Consider the following 19,625-nt stretch of genomic DNA (forward strand, 5'->3'; position numbering starts at 1 on the left):
GGAGGAATGAGCAAGGCGATGCCTCTGGAAGAGACTCTCTCCGGATTGGTTTAGTTGGGAGCATTGACCTTCACAGGTTAGAATTCCAGAGAAGAGCCAGGAGAGAAGAGAGGAGACTGAGCTGCGCTTAGCTGTTCCCTTTGGCTCTTTGCGTAGCCTGGCCCCCCACAACTGCTGTCCTGGTTAGGATAAGGTTCATCTACACGAGAGTGGAAAATAGAAGGTTGTAACTCTTCTGCTCAGTCTGCCCCAGGAAGCTCTCTCTCTGAAGTCTTATCATCCTAGAGGACTTTCCCTCATCCACAAATGCCAGGACAAAGCTTCAGCCTCAGAGCTCGCCTTTCCAGCTTCAGGACAAAAGAAGAAGCAGCGAGAAGGGCCCACTTCTCTCTTCTAGGAAATATTCTAGAAGTTGCACAAATTGCTTCCTTTCCCACTCTGCAGGGAGAGCCTAGCTGCAGAGGAGGCTGGGAACTCTGTAGTCTTTTTGTTGTTGTTAATCCTCACCCACGGATATTTTTTCCATTGATTTTTTTTTTTCATTTTTAAAGAGAGGGGAAGGAAGGGAGGAAAGGAGAGAGAGAGAGAGAGAGAGAGAGAGAGAGAGAGAGAGAGAGAGACATGTGGTTGCCTCCCGCATGCACCCTGACCAGGACTGGGGATCAAACCTGCACCCAGGTACATGCCTTTGACCAGGAATCAAACCCACAACCCTTTGGTTCATGGGCCTACCCTCTAAACACTTAGCAACTTAGCAACACTGGTCAGGGAAGAACTTTGTAGTCTTAAGCAACCATGTAACCCACTGCATAAGTCAGGTGTTTGGTTGCTCAGAGAAAGAAGTGGACAAGGCTATTGGGCGCCACCTGGACATATCTGCCATAGCTCTGTTAATGTTTCCTTCCTCCAACTGACCATTCCCTACCTTGGGTTCATGTTTTGTGAAAGATTGTGCATCAGACAAATTGCATTAAGAAGTTCATATTTCAGGAACTAGCTGAAAATCATGGGCTGGTAGGTACCTTTTATTAGATTTTTCTGTCAAATCGTGGTGGGATTCCATATTCCTGATTTTGAGGCTCCCTCTCACCCCAGCCCATTGTGCACATGCAGCCAGAGGTGTCTTGTCCAGTGGAAGTTGATCATGTCACTCCCTGCTCATGGATCCCCTGCTCTTTAGAACACAACTCCAAGCCCCTCTTATGGAACTGAGCTGGGACTAATGAAGGAGATGAGGGGCAGCCACGAGCCCAGTTGGTCAAGGTCGGAGCTCACAGAAGGAGAACGTCTCTTTAACAGAGCATTCAGTCATCGGAGCTGACTGCTTTCCAGGCTCTGAGCTGGAGGGTGTTCAACTATGGAGACACAGAGCAGAATGCACTAGTGGGGCTGGCCCTGGAAGCAAGGGGTGCTGGTCCAACCCCCCTACTCCCCAGACGTACTTCCCACCTCTGTCCTGTATGCGACTACCTCTCCAGCTTCCTCCTGACCCCGTCTCCTTTCTATTTCCTGTGGTCAAACCCAAGCTTCAGGGCTTCGTCCTGAAGAGGAAAGGGAAAGGCCGGCTCCTGTGTTACCGTGGGAAACAGCTGCACAGGTAGGTGACTGCTCAGCCGCTTGGGGACCCACACCCCGCCACTTCTCTGACTCCCCCAATAGGCTGGATCATAGGATTGTGTTATCTTATTTGGACCTTTTGGTCATAATTAACACAGGACAGAGGACCAAAATTTCTCCACCGTCCTTCTGCAAATATAAGGTAATGTGAGTGTAGGAAGGGAGCAATTTTGCATTTCCGCCCTGCAGTGTGGCTCACAGCCTTTTCCCATATTTATTGCTGTTAGTAATTACCATGATAATTCTCTTTTTTTTCCCTCCCATTCAGTTGTTGTGATTAAGTCCAAGTACTACATCACTATGTGCTTCTCAAACTGGAGGCTGCACAGGCCCAATTCCGTGCCAGAAGGTTGCAAAACAGAGCATCCAATACAACTTCCTGTAGCATCTAGATTATTGCAAGATTTGGAAAAGCCAAGTACTTTAGTAAGAACTATCCCCCCTCCCACAAACATGGAAGAATAAAAGAGCAAGGGAGGTAAGAAGGACCCCAGGAAAAGTGATCCAGTCTCCGAAGTTTCACCCAGGTTGGGGCCGAGTGACAGACTTGCCGTGAAAGTGGCCTCTCCCCTTATTGTCCATAGGTTCACTATCAATTTTCTAAACTCACCAGGTGTTTGGATATAATGCTTCTGAAGGCCATGAAGATTCCAGATACCCTCTTAATTTTAATCCCATTCAGAGAAAAGTGTGGCAGTTTGCAGACCTCCGTCATCCCCTGGATCAAGTCCTCTCACCTGGGGTCTGTGCACACACAGTGTGCACTCCCTGTATCTCTCCAACCCTGATTGGGCCCAGGCTCTGGCCAATCTCTCGCACCTCATGGCTGGGGCCAGCATCCCCAGAGCTCAGCATCTTGAAGTTCGGCATTTAAAACAAAGGGAGGCCAACTTGACCTCCCAAAGTCTTTGTGGTCCTGCCTTGACAGTCCACAGTTTACATGGGTTCTACACTGTTTTTTTTTTTTTTTCCATGCTGCTTCTTGTTGGATGGCCTAAAGCAGAACTTTTTAAACATAAAGTTTAAGAACCTCCCAGTAACACCCCTTCCCTGCTCCCTGTCTGCCTAAACCTGGCTGTGACCAGGGTGAAAAGCTGAAGTCACACCAATAGGCTACCCAGTGTAGAAGGAGATTTTCTTGTAGGAAATAATCTGGGAGCACTTGGTTCCCTCTGGGGAACCCTAGATCCATGCAGGGAAGCTGGCCTAAGGGTGACTGTCCTAAACTCTGCACTGGTTGGAGGAGTGGCAGCCTTCTGCCCTGACTCCTGGTGCTCAGGTTGATAATCTGCCGTGCAGATTCAAGTGTGACTAGCTGACTTACTACAGCTTCTTTTTATTGAGGGGGAAAGGTGGCAGAGAACTCCCGCTGAACCGCCATGGTTGGATAAAAAGTATGAATGCTGAGGTGAGGAAAAAGGAAGGGGCTTGCCATGATGGTACAGAGCTTCATTTTGGGTTTCTTGGTACTTAGGACTAGGTACGTGGCCACCATGCTGTCATAATTCTTGCTTCTTAATTGTGCATCTGGTTCCATTCAAATCCCATGTTCATCATGACTTCTGTTACATGGGGGTTCATGTTGTCACAGAGCTGCTCACTGTATGGCTTGAGTTCTTCCTCTCAGCCCATGTTTAGCCATGGGTCCCTTAATGTTTTTCTGCTGTTGGATGTCCTCCCCCAAAAGACAAATTCCCAGTGAACGTCTTCTCTAGAACCCCGTCCAAGCACCACACATCTACTCCTGGGCGGTCATAGCTTTGGACCCGGGAAGAGTGAGGGGGTGCAATCAGAGGGGCTGCCACAGCACTCGCTCAGCTTTTATCTGATAAACTCATTGCTGAGGCCAAAGTCTGTCATGTGTACATCCACTGCCTCGTGACAGAACACATTTGCTGGCCCAGGTCCCTGTGGACAGAGCCCTTCTGCTGGCAGTCCAGCACAGTGAATACCAGCTGCTGGAATTCGCCTCAGGCCTCACTCCAGGTAATGCAGCAGTGGTCCTGTCAATTATAAGTCTCCTCCATTCGCATGCTCCATAATGAGGAACACTGTTTTTTTGGTGGCAAATCGCCTTGAATAATTTTATAATATCAGGGTGAGTCATAGGTAGGCATATATATTTTCTATGCATCTTATGTGTATCGGCCACAATTTTAAAATGGAAAGGATGCACATATGTTCAACAAAGTAATTCTTTTTAGAGGGAGACAGAGCCCTCACTTTGTTCCTACAATCTCCAGCCTTGTTGCAGGCAGATGAACCAGGACTTCCCCTGGCAGTGCCCAACATCCCTCAGGCTATGGGCAGTAGCAAATGAGACAAGAGTCAAGTAAGTGCCCAACAACCTATGCCCCATTTTTATGTCTGGATGGGAGTGATAATTTCCAAGGTCCTTATTGGATGGTGAGGAAAGAGCCATTGGGTAAAGTTGGAACAGAGACCTCAGCTGACTCTTTGGGGTCTACTGGCTCTGAACTGACACGAATTCCAGGAGATCTAAAAGATCACTGTGGCCAGCCAGTAAGAGTAGGGGCTTATGGAGATTAGATGACCAATAGAATTTTAGCTCAGATCCTTCTCACAGTGGGTCCAGTGGATCTCCAAAGCCATCCTGTTATTATTCTTTTCTGGAACTCACATAGGTCCTCTGATATGCGCAATGAGTACTTTTATGGTGGGAGCGTCCAAGTGGAAGCTATTTTGTTGATCTGTATTACAGATCCAGGTGGGAATAGCAGGCCCACTACAGCTTCCTTCTATTGAGGGTCAGAGACTTTCAGCTGACCCTCCCTGGTTGGGGAAGGACTATAGCTATTGGGTTGAGGTGGGGAAGGGCATTACCGTGATGGTACAGACCTCCACCTTGGGTTTCTTGGTACTTAGGATAAAGTACATGGCCATTCATGCTGTCAATACTCTTGCCTCTTCATGAGTTGTGGATCTGGTTCCACTTAAATCCCAGGTTCATCATGACCTCTGTCCAACACACGGGTCCATGTTGTCACAGCCAGTCACCATACGGTCTCACTTTCTCTTCTTGACCCATGTTTATCCATGGGTCCCTCATGATTTCTTCAAAGTTTCCCTGCTATTGGATGTTCCCAATGAATGTCTTCTCTAGAACCCCTTCCAAGCACCACACATCTACTCCTGGGCGGTCATAGTTTTGGACCCAGGAAGAGTGAGGGGGTTCAATCAGAAAGGCTGCCACAGCACTCGCTCAGCTTTTATCTGATAAACTCATTGCTGAGGCCAAAGTCTGTCATGTGTACATCCACTGCCTCATGACAGAGCACATTTGCTGGCCCCAGGTCCCTGTGGACAGAGCCCTTCTGCTGGCAGTCCAGCACAGTGAATACCAGCTGCTGGAATTCGCCTCAGGCCTCACTCCAGGTAATGCAGCAGTGGTCCTGTCAATTATAAGTTTCCTCCATTCGCATGCTCCATAATGAGGAACACTATTTTTTTGGTGGCAATCACTTTGAATAACTTTATAATATCAGGGTGAGTCATAGGTAGGCATATATATTTTCTATGCATTTTATATGTATCGGCCACAATTTTAAAATGGAAAGAATAGACCTTTGTTCAACAAAGTAATGTTTACTATTTTAAATAGGGAGACAGACCCCTCATTTTTTCCCCTCCAACCTCTAGCCTTGTTATTACAGGCAGATGAACCAGAGTCTCCCCTGGTAGTGCCCAACAGCCCCCATGCTATGGAGAATAGCAAATGAGAAAAGAGGCAGGTTACTGCTCAACAACCTGTGACCCATTTTTGTTTATGTCTGGATGGGATTGATAATTTCCAAGGTCCTTATTTAAGAGTAAGGGGAGAACCATTGGGTAAAATGAGAAGTTATCCATTCATAAGGGAATCTCAGGTAACTGCTGGCTCTGAACTGACACTAATTCCAGGAAACCCAATAGGTCACTATGGCCAGCCAGTAAGAGCAGGGCCTTATGGAGGTCAGATGACCAATAGAGTTTTAGCTCAGATCCCTCTCACAGTGGGTCCAGTGGGTCTCCAAACCCATCCTGTTATTGTTCTTTTCTGGGAGGCACAATCCCCACGTAGGGTCTGTTATAGTGGGAAAGTTCAGGTGGAAGCTACTTTGCTGATCTGTCTTGCAGATCTAGGTGGTAATAGCAGGCCCACCACAGTTTTCTTTTATTAAAGGGTGGAGACCTCTAGCCCAACCACACTAACTGCAGAAGGACTATAGCTGTTGGGTTGAGGGGAAGGGAGGGGCATTACCATGATGGCACAAACCTCTACCTTGGGTTTCTTGGTACTTAGGATCATGTACATGACCATAATGTTGTTATAACTTTTGCCTTTTAGTAACTCTGATTTTATGCGCACCCCATGTTCATCTTGACCTCTGCCTTGTGGGGATCCGTGTTGTCACAAAGCCGCTCACTATAGGTCTTCAGTTCTTCCTCTTGCCCAATGTATAGCCATATGTCCCTCATAATTTCTTAAAGTTTCTCTGCTGTTGGGAGTCAATGGTCATCAATATTTTTAACAGCTACTCTCATTGGAAAGGTATAAAAATTGGATATCATATTGTTAGCACAGTGTTCACTGCAGAAGCTCCTAAAGGTCCTCTCCCATAAAAGACAGGTCTCCAGTGGACAGCGTACATAGAACCACTTCCAAGCTCCACACATCTACTTCAGGGCATTGCAGAAGGACTATAGCTGTTGGATTGAGGGGAAGGGAGGGGCGTTACCATGGGCCCCTCCCTTCAGGGCATTGTTGTGACCCAAGGAAGAATTCTGGAACAAAATAAGAGGGGCTGTCACAGAAAGTGCTCAGCATATAGCTGGTAAACTCATTGCTGAGGCCAAAGTCTGTCATGTTTAATTCACTGCCTCATGTCAGGGCACATTCGCTGGCTTCAGGTCCCTGTGGACAGAGCCCTCCTGCTGGCAGTCCAGCACAGTGAATACCAGCTGCTGGAATTTGCCTCAAGCCTCACTGCAGGCAGTGCAGTGGTCCTATAAATTATCTGCATGCCCTCTCCATTCACATGCTCCATAATGAGGAACAATGTGCTTTCAGTGGCAATACCTTGAATAATTTTATAATATAAGGGTGATTCTTAGGCATATGAATTTTATATGCATCTTTTATGTGTATCAGCCACAATTTTAAAATGGAAAGGATGCACATTTTTTTCAACAAAGTAATGAATTATTATTTTAAACTGGGAGACAGAGTCTCCCCTTGCTCCTCCAACCTCTAGTACAGTTATTGTAGGCAGATAAACCTGGGCCACCCTGGCCACCCTGGCAGGGCTGAACCTCCCGCATGCTATCGAAAGTAGCAAATAAAACAAGAGGCAAGTAACTGCCCAACAACGTATTTTTTGGTTTTGTGTTGATAGGAGTGATCGTTTCCAAGGTCCTTATATTAATAGGTGGTGAGAGGTACTAGTCCCCACCTGCTGCCTATTGGAATTCTTGTGATATTTCAAGAAAAAAATTTTCCTAAGACTTGCACCAGAGAATGAGTGATTTTTTTTTAAATTTCTATAGAATTACATTCCTGAGTTTCCAATGTCCCAGTTCCTTTAGTCCTGTCATAGAAGAAGAGTGTCTGGGGCTTCAGCAGAGCTAAAATCAGAGCCAGAGTCCATTCCACGTCTGCACCCTCCAGCCCAGCATCAGAGTAGCTCAGTTTGTGTTGCCTACTGCAGGTCATCAGTCCATTGGGAGTGAGGTCTGTGTGGTCATGGACCATATGGGCAAATGCAAAATAGCCAAGAGCCAATCACAACAAGAGAGTCAAGAGAGAGAACTTTGTTTAGGGGATTATGAATTCCCAAATTTTCACAGAACTGTAATGGCTCAGCCTATCCTAGCCAATCCATGGTTCCCCAGGTTTGATTGACCGGCACCTTCCCTCATCACCACAACTCACTGTATGTGCATCTATCTCGCCTTTGTTGGACCCCTTCTACGGATGTTTTGCTGAGAATGAGCCAGTAGTTCCCCATAGGATGTAATATTGTAGCTTCTTGGTTAAGCAATGAAATGACCATGCTGACAATGTCTGGCCTTCTCTTTGCTCTTTTCCTTTTATTAATAAATAGCTAATTACAATGGCATCACTTATTGAGGATGAGGGAAAAAAACATTGGGTAAAGTGAGAGGTTACCCATTCATATGAGGCAGATGCAAGAAAGGTCTTAGCTGATTTTATTGAGACTACTGTCTTTAAACTGACACTAATTCCAGGACACCAAAAATATCACTGTGGCTGACCAGTCAGAGTAAGTGCTTGTGGAGGCCAGATGATCACTAGAGTTTTAGCTCTGATTACTCTCACAGTGGGTCCAGTTGATCTCCAAACCAATCTTGCTATTTTCCTTATTTGAAATGCACAATTGGAAAATATATACTCAACCCACATAGGTTCCTTAATCTGTGCAGTGAGTGTTATTATGTGGGAAAGTCCAAGTAGGAGTTATTTCTCTGATTTGTCATCCAGTTGGGAATAACAGATCCACTAGAGCTTCTTTTTATTGAGGGACAGAGATTTCTGGCTGAACCTGCTGGGTTGAGGGGAAGGAAAGTGTCTACCATGATGGTACAGATCTCCACCTTGCATTTTTTGGTTCTCAGGATGAGGTATACTGTCATCACAATATCATACTTTTTGCTTTTTAATGAGTCATGGATTTGGTCCCACTCAAACCCTATGAACTGCCAAAGAATAGAGGGAATTTAGAGTTCAGTGCTATCTGCCATCAATTGGGAAATGCAGGGGTGGTGATTCCCATCCAATTTTCATTTATCTTGCTTATTTGGTTTGTGAAGAAGACAAGATGTTTGTTTCTTGGAGAATGAAAATATCTTATTGTAAGTTAACTGGAGGGTTATTCCAAGTGCAGTTGCTCTAACAGCTTAGTTGCATTGTTGAGCAAATTAATATCTTTCCTGATACCTGGTATTAAGCTATCAATCTGGCAAATGCGTTTTTCTGCATTTCTGTCAATAAAACCAATCAGAGGCAGTTACTTTCAGTTGTCAAGGCCAATAATAGACCTTCTCTGTTTTACTTCAGGGGTATCACAGCCTATGTCATTATTTAGTTCACAGGAATTGTGGTCACCTTTTCCTTCCACAGATATCACACTGGTGCATTACACTGATGACTTTATGCAGATTGGGCCTAATGAGTAAGAAGTAGCAACCTCTCTCAATTTATTGGTAACACATTTGTGTGCCGTGGGGGGGGAATAAATTTTACAATTAAGGACATTCTTTCTCAGTGAAATTTCTAGGGGTGCATTGCTGTAGGGCATATCAAGAAATTAAAGATAAGATTATTTATTGTATATGGGCTCTCCTACAACAAAAACGAGGCACAATGACTAGTGGGACTCTTTGGATTTTGGAGACAACATATTTCTTATTTGTGTATGACTCAGGTCCATTTATTCTTAGCTAGAAATAAAAAAAATTTGAGTATTGTATATATTTCTTATTTAAAGCCATGCTCAAAAATAAGGCCTCCAAGAGTAAATATGTAACAAAAAGAGAAAATACAGGGTGAGGCAAAAGTAGGTTTACAGTTGTGAGTACCTGAAACACTGTTTATTCTTGTATTATTATTATTTGTTAATTATTGTATTATTTTCCATACAAACAATATGGGTTTGCCAACCTGGAAACTATTGAAGCTCTTTATCTTATGTTAACCACTATTGTCATAATTCTCATCTTTCCACTGAATAAAGACAATTGTAACCAATTAATAAAAAGCCAGGGGATAAGTTAATTTACTGACTAGGGACCTCAACTGAGTGAGTCCTAGAACTTTCTAATCAAATATTTTCTTACCACTTTTCAAAATTTTATAACTATATCTACTTCTATTAAATAAATGGAATTATGGAATGATGTATAGTCATGGTCCTCCATTTATTCCCATTACATAAGTCCCATAGTAATGTACTAAAGTGGAAAAAAGACAGAGCTTTGAGTGCAAGAATAATTGAATTATGATAATGTCTTGGCTTCATGATGTGTTAAATACAACCTTAGACATCAAACCTAAATTGTAAAGTTCAATTTTTTTTAATTGTGACATTTAGAATGATAATCTATGCAAATCACAAGGTAAATGTGAGACAAAAAGAAAATATCTGATAATTTGTTTTTAATGTCAAGTGCTATACAAATGTAATTTTTTCATTAGCATCATTTTCTTCTCCATCCTTTGGTGTATTGTTTCAAAGTACAACATGGTAGACCTCCAGTTATAAAGGTGTAAAATTAGAGGTAGATCCTGGTTTCACATTATACATGAAGCTAAACTTCAGATTCAAATCTAAATGTAAAAATAAAAGTAGCAATACTTTGAGAAAAGTTGCAACATTAAGCATTTTATTTCAAAGGACACTATAGAACATAATACATGATAAACAAACTGGGAAAACATATGGTCAACACAGAGAATGAAAACTCTTGTATTGAATTCACTATTGTACTACAGAAGTTTTTCAGGTATTATTTCTTATCTTGGCAGGTTCTTAGCAAAGTTTAAAAACATGATTTAAGGACAAAAGACAAGGCTTTAAAATCAAAGTTAACAATGTAAAAAAATATATATATATACTTTTTACGTTCTCTCAGATCATTTTTGTTCTGTTACTTCATTAAAACTTGGCATCATTTAAAAAATCTGTTATCACTCAATTCCTTAGAAAAAGACTTGTGCTGAGCAATTCTTCCAAGCTTCAGTTGAGCAGTCATGAATGTAATAGAATCTTTAGATTTATATCCATGTGGAGCCCCAAAACCCCAACATATAACTAAAAAGGATAGAGCAGAGAATGCAACCTAAGAACTTTAAAGTTGTGAATTGCAATACTCATAAAGGAAGAAATGAAGATGATAGATATAATTTTCAGGAAAAAACTGCTTTTTTTTTTTCTGTAAAGCATATCCATGGTAAAATATTTGACAGTAAGATGCTCAATAGAAGACTTAAGTGCACACTTTTCTAAGCCATAAAAAAAAAAGAAAGAAAGGGGAACTAACTTTTGGCAATCTCCTACATGAAAATTTTGTATTTTTAATGCCCAAAAGAAAATTAATTTTTCCACTTATTATATTTGAAAGCAATGCACATTTTTTTTGAAAAATTTTGTGTGCATGTTCCCCTTCAATTTAATCTTAAGTATTCTCTCTCTCTTTTTTCCCCTCTCCAGTTATTCTAAATTGCATGCATAGTGGGAATTTCCTTGGAAGATATTTGGTGTCAAAAAAAGATTGAGTCATCAAAGACACCCTCTGTGCTAATCTCACAAAATATTACAACACTTGAGCAAGTGTGTTTCCTCAATCTTCAAAATATCACTTCTTGAGAAACCAGAAGTAGTTCCAAAGGACTCTACTAGGTCTGAGTGAGGCAAGCTTATAGCAGACATATTTCTGGGCTGAGCTGAAACCCATGCTCTACATTTCCCATTCCTAAGAATTTAATAGTAGCATTCAAAGTTATGTTTAGGTGCTTGTTCATAATAAACAGCTTGCCTGAAATGGTTCGATGATAGGTAAAATTAAAATATAAAAAAGCTTGTTTATTTAGAAATTAAGAATGAAGTATAGTAAAGTCGTATGGTTCTTTTTTTTTTTTCTGCTGCTACTACTTCAAGAGATCACTATCTTCTCTCAAATATTGATCAATTATTAATTTGACTGAAGTTGATTTTAATTTGTTATATGATTTTGATATGTTCTACTAACATTAAATCACCTGCACTAGGTGTGGAATAATGATTAAGAATTAATCTGGCAAATGTAAAATGTAATATTAAAGTTGCAAGGAGAAGCAGAAGCAAAGGCTTTGATTCAAGATATATCTATATATATAAAAGCCCAGCAACCAGAATGGTGGAATAACCAGAACAGTGGAACTACCAGAATGACCTAGAACAACTGGGGGCTAAAATGTGCACTGCGGCAGACAACCAGCCTGATCTGGGCCCTGATTGGCCTGGCCCCCAATCTCCCACATCACCCCGATTGGGGGCGGGGCCTGCCGGCCAACTGCCCACGGTCCCTTTCCCCCACCAGCCCGGTCCGATGGGCCCCCATTGGGGCTGGTCATCTGGACCCCATCTATGCACAAATTCATGCACTGGGCCTCTAGTGTGTGTGTGTGTGTATATAATAGTGGGTTTTGGGAAAGTAAGCATTATAGATAGTTATTTTCTGAAACAATGTGGTACACAATAAATAACATTGGAGATATTTTTCCCCATATAATTGAGAGCTTTATATAGCAAATAGACACACAGTATTCTGGGAGAAGAGAAAAAGGAACAGAAGATATCAAAATTATTTTACACTAATGTAAATGGAATGGAAAGTAGGGAATAACTGAAAAAAGTTATAGAGGCATGGGTTATCTTAAACTGGTTTACTAAGTAAATAGCATAAATAGATTAAGAGTAAAAGGATCATGTGTTTAGATCATGTACATTTGCATAATGTACATTTGCATAATGCCCATATAATTGGGCATAACTTCTATGTATTAATGTCATGGTGCATAATTAAAGACCTTATGAAAATGTGCTGAGAATCTGGCTATATCAATGAAATAGTGGACATTAAGATGGAAGAGACAGCCTGGTGATGCGGTTCGGTGGTTGAGCATCAACCTATGAACCAGGAGATCATGGTTTGACCCCCAGTCAGGGCACATACCCAGGTTTTGGGCTCGGTCCCAGGTTGGGGTCATGCAGGAGGCAACTGATCAATGAATCTCTCTCTCTCTTCCTTCTTCTCTGAAATCAATAAAAATATTTTTTTAAAGAAAGATGGAGGAGACATTGGAAAACTGCATCATCAGTGGTGAGAGATGATTAGAACATAGAGTGAGCTAAAGTGGAGAATGTGACATATAGAAGAATAAAGTTTCTATATTGGAAATTATTTGGCTTTGTTATGAGAGGGGCTAAAATTGTAATAGGAAATGTTTCCCGTATTTCTTCACTGAAAAAGTAGAAGTTTTAATTGAGTTTGATGTTGTTTATTGTTTTGGATTAATCAGAAAAAATACTGCCCAATTGGGAAGATAAAAAGTTTGCTCTGGAGATTAAGAGAGAGGATTACTTGAAATAATAATGTGAGCTTTATCTACATTTGGGTAAGTGTTAATATTTATGCATTGGAAGAAAACAGCATGTGTAAAGAGAAGAAGGTCTAAAATAGAACTTTAAGAAAAGACAGTGGAGCGAGAGAAAGAATTTACAGAGGTAAAAAAGTAGTCAAAGAAGCAATAGGACCACCATGAGTGAGGTTAAGAATGAAAGAATTTCAAAGGCATTAGTTATCTACAGTATGAAATGTTCTAGAACTGAAAACTGCCTATATAACTGGCAATTTTATGATCAACAGTGATTTTAACTGACCAAAGTTCTCTAGAGTGTATTGAGAAGTAATTTAAAGGTGAGAAAGTGCAAATAATAAATAAAATTACCCACTAAGAAGCTTCTCTTATAATGAAAAGTTTTCATATTGTGATAAGAAATAGGTAATTTCTTATGTACTTCACATTATAACTCCCAGAATATGTTATTGTCATTTTATCCACAACTATGATAAAAAAGAATTAACTTATTATCATCTAAGTTTTTTTTCTTCTTCTACTTTCACTTATATTATTCCTTTCGACAATGCAGCTTTCTAAACCTAACACTTATTCTGTACTAGATTGATTATGATTGTTAATCTTATGTGTCAACTTGTCTGGGCTTAGGAATGACCAGATAGCTAGTGAAAAACTATTTCTGGCCCTGGCCAGTGTGGACTAGTTGATTGGAGACATATCCCATACACCAAAAAGTTGTGGGCTCGATTTCCGGTCAAGGCACATACCTAGGTCCCATCCCTGGTCAGGGTGCGTACAGAAGGCAACTGATCAATGTTCCTCTTTCTCTCTTTCCTTCTCCCTTTCTCTCTTTAAAATTAATAAAATGTATTCTCAGTTGAGGATTTAAAAACATTATTTCTGGATATATCTATGAGAGTATTTCCAGAAGAAAAGAAAATTAGCACTTGAATCAGTAGACTGAGGAAAAAAATTCCACCTTCAACAATGGTGCAGGCATCATCCAATCTGTTGAGGCCCCAAATAGACCAAAGACAGAGAGGAATGATACATTTTCTCTCTTCTTGAGCTTGGAAATCCATCTTCTGCCCTTGTACATCAGAGCTACTGATTCTCGGGCCTTCAGAATCTGTGATGGACAACCAGTGGCCTGTACCCCTGTTCTCAGGCCTTTGTCCTCTGACTGGGACTTTTACTGTTGATTTCTCTGGATTTCAGATTTGGACTGTATTACGCCACTGGCTTCCTAGGTCTCCAATTTGCACATGGCAGATTGCGGCAAATCTCAGACAATTCCCATAGTCAATCTCTTATCTAAATATATCCTATTGTTTCTGTTTCTTTGCAGAATCCTGACTAATATATAGATCTTATCTACTCCCCTTTCATAACTTGTATGTTCCTATGTTCTTGGCCATTTCTTTCCTAATTCTTCACTCTAATTATAACAGCATCTATTATTCCATAATAATTCTAACATATTTTAAAGGGAGGCTATAACTTATTTAACTTTGTATTCAAAGTGGCTTCCATAAAATTGGTGCTTTACACATTTTATTAAATATTTAATAAACATACACATTGGTGGCTCAAAATGTATATCTCCAGATTTTTCTCCTCTCTCTCCCTCTCTCTCTCTCTCTCTCTCTCTCTCTCTCTCTCCCTCTCTCTCTCTCTCCTGTCATTCTCTCTTTTTTAGCTTTTATCTTAAATGTTTACATTCATGTGGTAAAAATTGAACTCAATAGAGTTTCTAACACAAATTCATTTCTCATATATTTCTTGTCTTTTATGTTACATTTTTATGAAATATATTACCATCCACTCATTTAAACATAAAGTTGACTCTAATTTGGATTTCTTCTCCTACCAACTCTAATAAAATAGAAGTATATCAGATTTAGAAGAGAGGGATGCACATTGTACAATGGTGGGCCAGTTTGCAAAGAAAAACAACAAAAATGACAGGAATGGTGAAACGATTATTTCCAGAGCATGATGTGCATAATACAAAAAAGGAATTAGATGTGATGAAAAGAATAGAGTAGAACAGGATAGGATAGGATAGAATAGAATAGAATAGAATAGAATAGAATAGAATACAATACAATACAATACAATACAGTACAGTACAATACAATACAATACAATACAATACAATACAATACAATACAATACAATAGTTGAAACAGATAGTGAAGGCACTTTTTTGCTATGGCAAACAGACTGGGCTAAATTCTTTAAGTAATTGAGAGACAAAAGAGATTTCTAAGCAAGAAGTTTACTAGGTCATATTTGTCTTTCCTAATAGTAACTTTAGAAGTTCTGTATCATTCACTCATAGGCACCATAAATTAGAGTTGTATTTGAGTCACTGTATTTACTCCATATTTTTTGACACAGCCCAAAAGCCTTTTAATAGATCTCCTTGGTGCCAGTGTTAGCCTCATTTATGTTGTTTTTGCCAGAGATGTTGAAAAAAAATCTTGGTGTTGCTTGGTTAATGTAAGCTCAGGAGAGGACAGGGAGAGAATTAAAGGCAACATGTATTTCCAACTCTAGAATTTTCCTATAAAGAGCAGAAAAGAAATTATGTAATAGCTACAGAAGTACTAACACATGTTTTATGTATGGGGGAATGATTTAGTAGAGAGGAAAATCTGATGATATAGGAGAGAGAAAAGAAAACTGCTATAATGATGCCTTGAGTAGGTAAAGCAGGGTGGGGATGGAATATAGTGAAAAAGTGGAAATGTCTGTTAGGATCATGGATAGCTTATCCATAGTAACATAAATGGGGGCAGAATATATGGACAATGATGCATATACTTTCATAGCTATAGTAGTTATGGAATTAGTGATGTTATTTTTTTTTCCTACTTTTTCTAGTGATATAAGAAGTAAGGTTATTAGTGCAAGTGAGAATAAGGAATAAGTAAATTTTGAAGGGAAAATATATGAAATAATTAGATAGGCAAGCTGATGAGTAAATAAACTATGATTAGCAGTGTTAAGACCTACTTGAGGTTAGAAGATATGGATTTGTCTAGTCACTATCAACTAAATAGGTGTAAGTGTGAACTAATCTAAGACTCAGCATATCTCTTGTTGGTGTTTTTCCAGTATAAGGAAGTAAAAAAATAGAAGCAAGAGAGTTGAGAGTATATTTAAGGGGGTGATTATAAACTTTTTACTAATTTAAGTGAGTAATAAAGTGAGTAAGAATACGAGGGAACAACCAAGATGTCGGCATAGGTAAACACCTGTACTTGTCGCCTCTCACAACCACATCAAAACTACAACTAAAAGACAAAACAATTATCATCCAGAACTGCAGGAAAGCTGGCTGAGTGAAAGTTCTACAACTAGAAGGAAAGAAAAAAGCGCATTGAGACTGGTAGGAGGTACAGGAGTGCAGAGGCGCGCACAGAATGGGCTGGCAACCAAGTGTGCTGCTGTTGTTGTTTTTTTCAATCTTGAGGGAGATAGAAGCTCCCGATTGCTCTGAACTCCAGTTCCAGGTGAGATTCTGGTGACCCAGACCAATACGGGGAGAAACTGGACTGTCTGGCATCGGGCCAGAACGCGAGGGCAGCTTTCTCTCAGAAATGCTCGCAGCGATCATTGTTCCTGCACAGGGGGATCCAGATGTGAAGATGCAGGGACCTCTCCAGTGCAGGGCTGACTGGAAACCATTGCTGTTTGCTCTGCCCTGGTGATTTCATGAGACTCTGCCCCCCCCCCCCCCAATTTACAACCCCACCCAAGCTGTGCACAGCAGCTTTTGCATATGAATGTCCTGTCCTTTCTCAGCTTAAAACCTGTCAAATTGCAGCTGGTTCAGAGAGCCCCAGAGCTTCCAAAAGAAGGCCCAAGGCCCAACAGCAGCAGCCTGCCTTGCTTCACAGCTGGGTCTCATTTTGGCACTTCCAAACCCCATACAAAGAGGAGGAATCTGCAGATCTTTCTGTAGTTCCTGATGGGTGGCCTCAGGCAGTGGCTGACTTTATATCTCCTTGGAGATCCAAGAGCCAGTGTACCCAGTGGTCAGTGTGAGATCATACCGGCTTACAACTCTTCATAAGCAATACACTCAAGGGGCAGACTCATTGAGCACCAAAGCACCACTGAAGCAAGCTCTGCCCCATAAGGGCATGTCCTGCACAGCAGTCCTTCCAGTAAACACAGCTGGTCCTCACAGCCAATTGGCCTGGAGGTCAATTCCAATGATACCAACAGCAATCAAGACTTAACTACAATAAGACTGTGCACACAGCCCACAAAGGAGTGCACCCAGAGTGTCTACCTCAGGTGATTGGGGAGGCTGAGCCACTGGGGCCCTATAGGACACCTACCACACAAGGCCACTCTTATCGATAAACACAGGGAAACAGCCAAAATGCGGAGACAAAGAAACATGTCATGAATGAAAGAAATGGAGGAAAAGAAACTACTGGATATAGAGTTCAAAACCACAATTATAAGGTTACTCAAGAATCTTCTAAAAACCTCCGAGGAACTTAGTGAGACCTTCAAGGATCTTAGTGAGATTGCCGAAAAAAAAAGGAAAAGGACCACTTGGAAATTAAGCATACAATGACTGAAATAAAGAATAATATACAGAGATTCAACAGTAGACTAGAGGATCCCAAGAATCAAATCAAATATTTGAAATATGAGGAGGCAAAAAACACCTAACTGGAAGAACAAAAAGAAAAAAGAATCCAAAAATATGAAGATAGTGTAACAAGCAACTGGGACAACTTCAAGCATACCAACATCCAAATTATGGGAGGGCCAGAAGATAGAGCACAAGATATTGAAAACCTATTTGAAGAAATAATGACAGAAAACTTCCCTTATGTGGTGAAAGAAATAGACTTACAAGTCCAGGAAGTGCAGAGAACCCTAAACAAGAGGAATTCAAAGAGGACCACACCAAGACACATCATAATTAAAATGCCAAGGGCAAAAGACAGAGAGAGAATCTTAAAAGCAGCAAGAGAACAACACTTAGTTACCTACAAGGGAGTACCCATATGACTGTCAGCTGATTTCTCAACAGAAACTTTGCAGGCCAAAAGGGAGTGGCAAGAAATATTCAAAGTGATGAATAGCAAGAATCTACAACCAAGATTACTCTACCCAGCAAAGCTATCATTTAGAATTGAAGGTCAGATAAAGAGCTTCACAGACAAGAAAAAGCTAAAGGAATACATCACCACCGAACCAGTATTATATGAAATGCTGAAGGGTATTCTTTAAGAAGAGGAAGAAGAAAAAGGTAAAGATAAAAAATTATGAACAACAAAGTGACAACTAATACATATCAACAAGTGAATCTAAAAATCAAATGAATAAAATATTTGATAAACAGAATAAACTGGTGAATGTAATAGAATCAGGGGCATGGAAAGGGAGCAGACTGACAATTCTCAGGGGGAAGAGGGTGTGGGGGATGCAGGAAGAGATTGGACAAAAATCTTACATCTATGGATGAGGACAGTGGCAAGGGAGGGTGGTGAGGGCATGGGGTGGGGTGGGAACCGGGTGAAGGGGAGCTATGGGGGGAAAAAAGAGGGACATCTGCAATAATATGAACAATAAAGATTTGAAAACAAAAGCATATGAGGGAGGCAAGTGACAAAAGGATAAAGGGCCATTAGATAATACGATCTGGGGAAGCAAACATATTGTGGAGTCAGAATAATGGAGGAAATGATTTGGAAATGTAGGAGGCTGAATTTAGAGCCTGGGTCACTTCAAATTAAGATTATGGAGGGGTTCCAGATATTGGCAATAATAAATTTTAGATTATGACCAAAGGGGTTATTAGAATAAGTGAGAAAAAAATACAAGATTTCTGGATGTCAAGTAATTAAGTGTCTAGAATGTTGGAAGGATGGTCTATGACATAGACTCTATGTAGACAAAGCACTAAATATTAGGAGAGTATTAGTGCTAGAGAGATTAACAGTGAGCTGAAATTTTTAAGGAATCAGGGAAGTGATCACGAGTTGGAAGATGACTGAAACAGTCAGTGTTGTGTAATGGTTGTAGTAGTCTGATGCCAAGAGTCAGCATTAGAAATTTTTAGAGTTGCGGGGAGGAAAGATGATCTGGAAATTGAAAACAGAAAAAAGAGAACCTTCGGGTTCACTAGTACATGGAATGTGGTAAACAAAGCCACCATCAACACTTGGGATATCTGCGGAGAACCTAAAAAGAGAAGTGGATTTCAATTAAAGCAAGAAGATAAAGGAAATGTTTACTGAGTATTTAGTTTCTAAAGATTTTGGTGGTGAATAACAACGGTTTTCAGAAGGCAGAAAAGCTAGCTTTTTTGGAGTCAGAATAGATGCTCAGAGCCTTATATATACACATTGCAAACTCCAGAGCAAGCACTATAAAATTTTACCACACTGTACAAATGCTGACCATAGAAATGTTGACACCGCTATTATTTCAGAGAAACTTAACAAAGAAATTTATTAGCATAAATAAGAAAAGTAGTTGTGATAAAGAAGTGATACCAGCCAAAAACGTCACGTGAAAGGAACTGTAGAAAATATTTCATATCTGTGAGAGCACAAAGAATAAAATGTTAAAAGCTGGTCCCAACTTAGAAAGGAGTATGACAATTTGCTAAGGCATGGGAAAGATGTTCAAGCTGTTCAGTCAGAAGAAGTTGTACCACTATTCATGCAATTCTTAAAAAATGAAATAAACCACTTTAATTCTCAATGTTTCTAATATTTTAAATGATAATGTACTAAGTAATATTAATTTCACTATTTTTTATTCCCATACACATGTATATATATGTATATACATATATACACATATATATATCATCAACAGAAATATA

The sequence above is a fragment of the Myotis nattereri genome (genome assembly GCF_964212035.1).
Source record: "Myotis nattereri genome assembly, chromosome: 2".
In the NCBI taxonomy this organism is placed as follows: domain Eukaryota; kingdom Metazoa; phylum Chordata; class Mammalia; order Chiroptera; family Vespertilionidae; genus Myotis; species Myotis nattereri.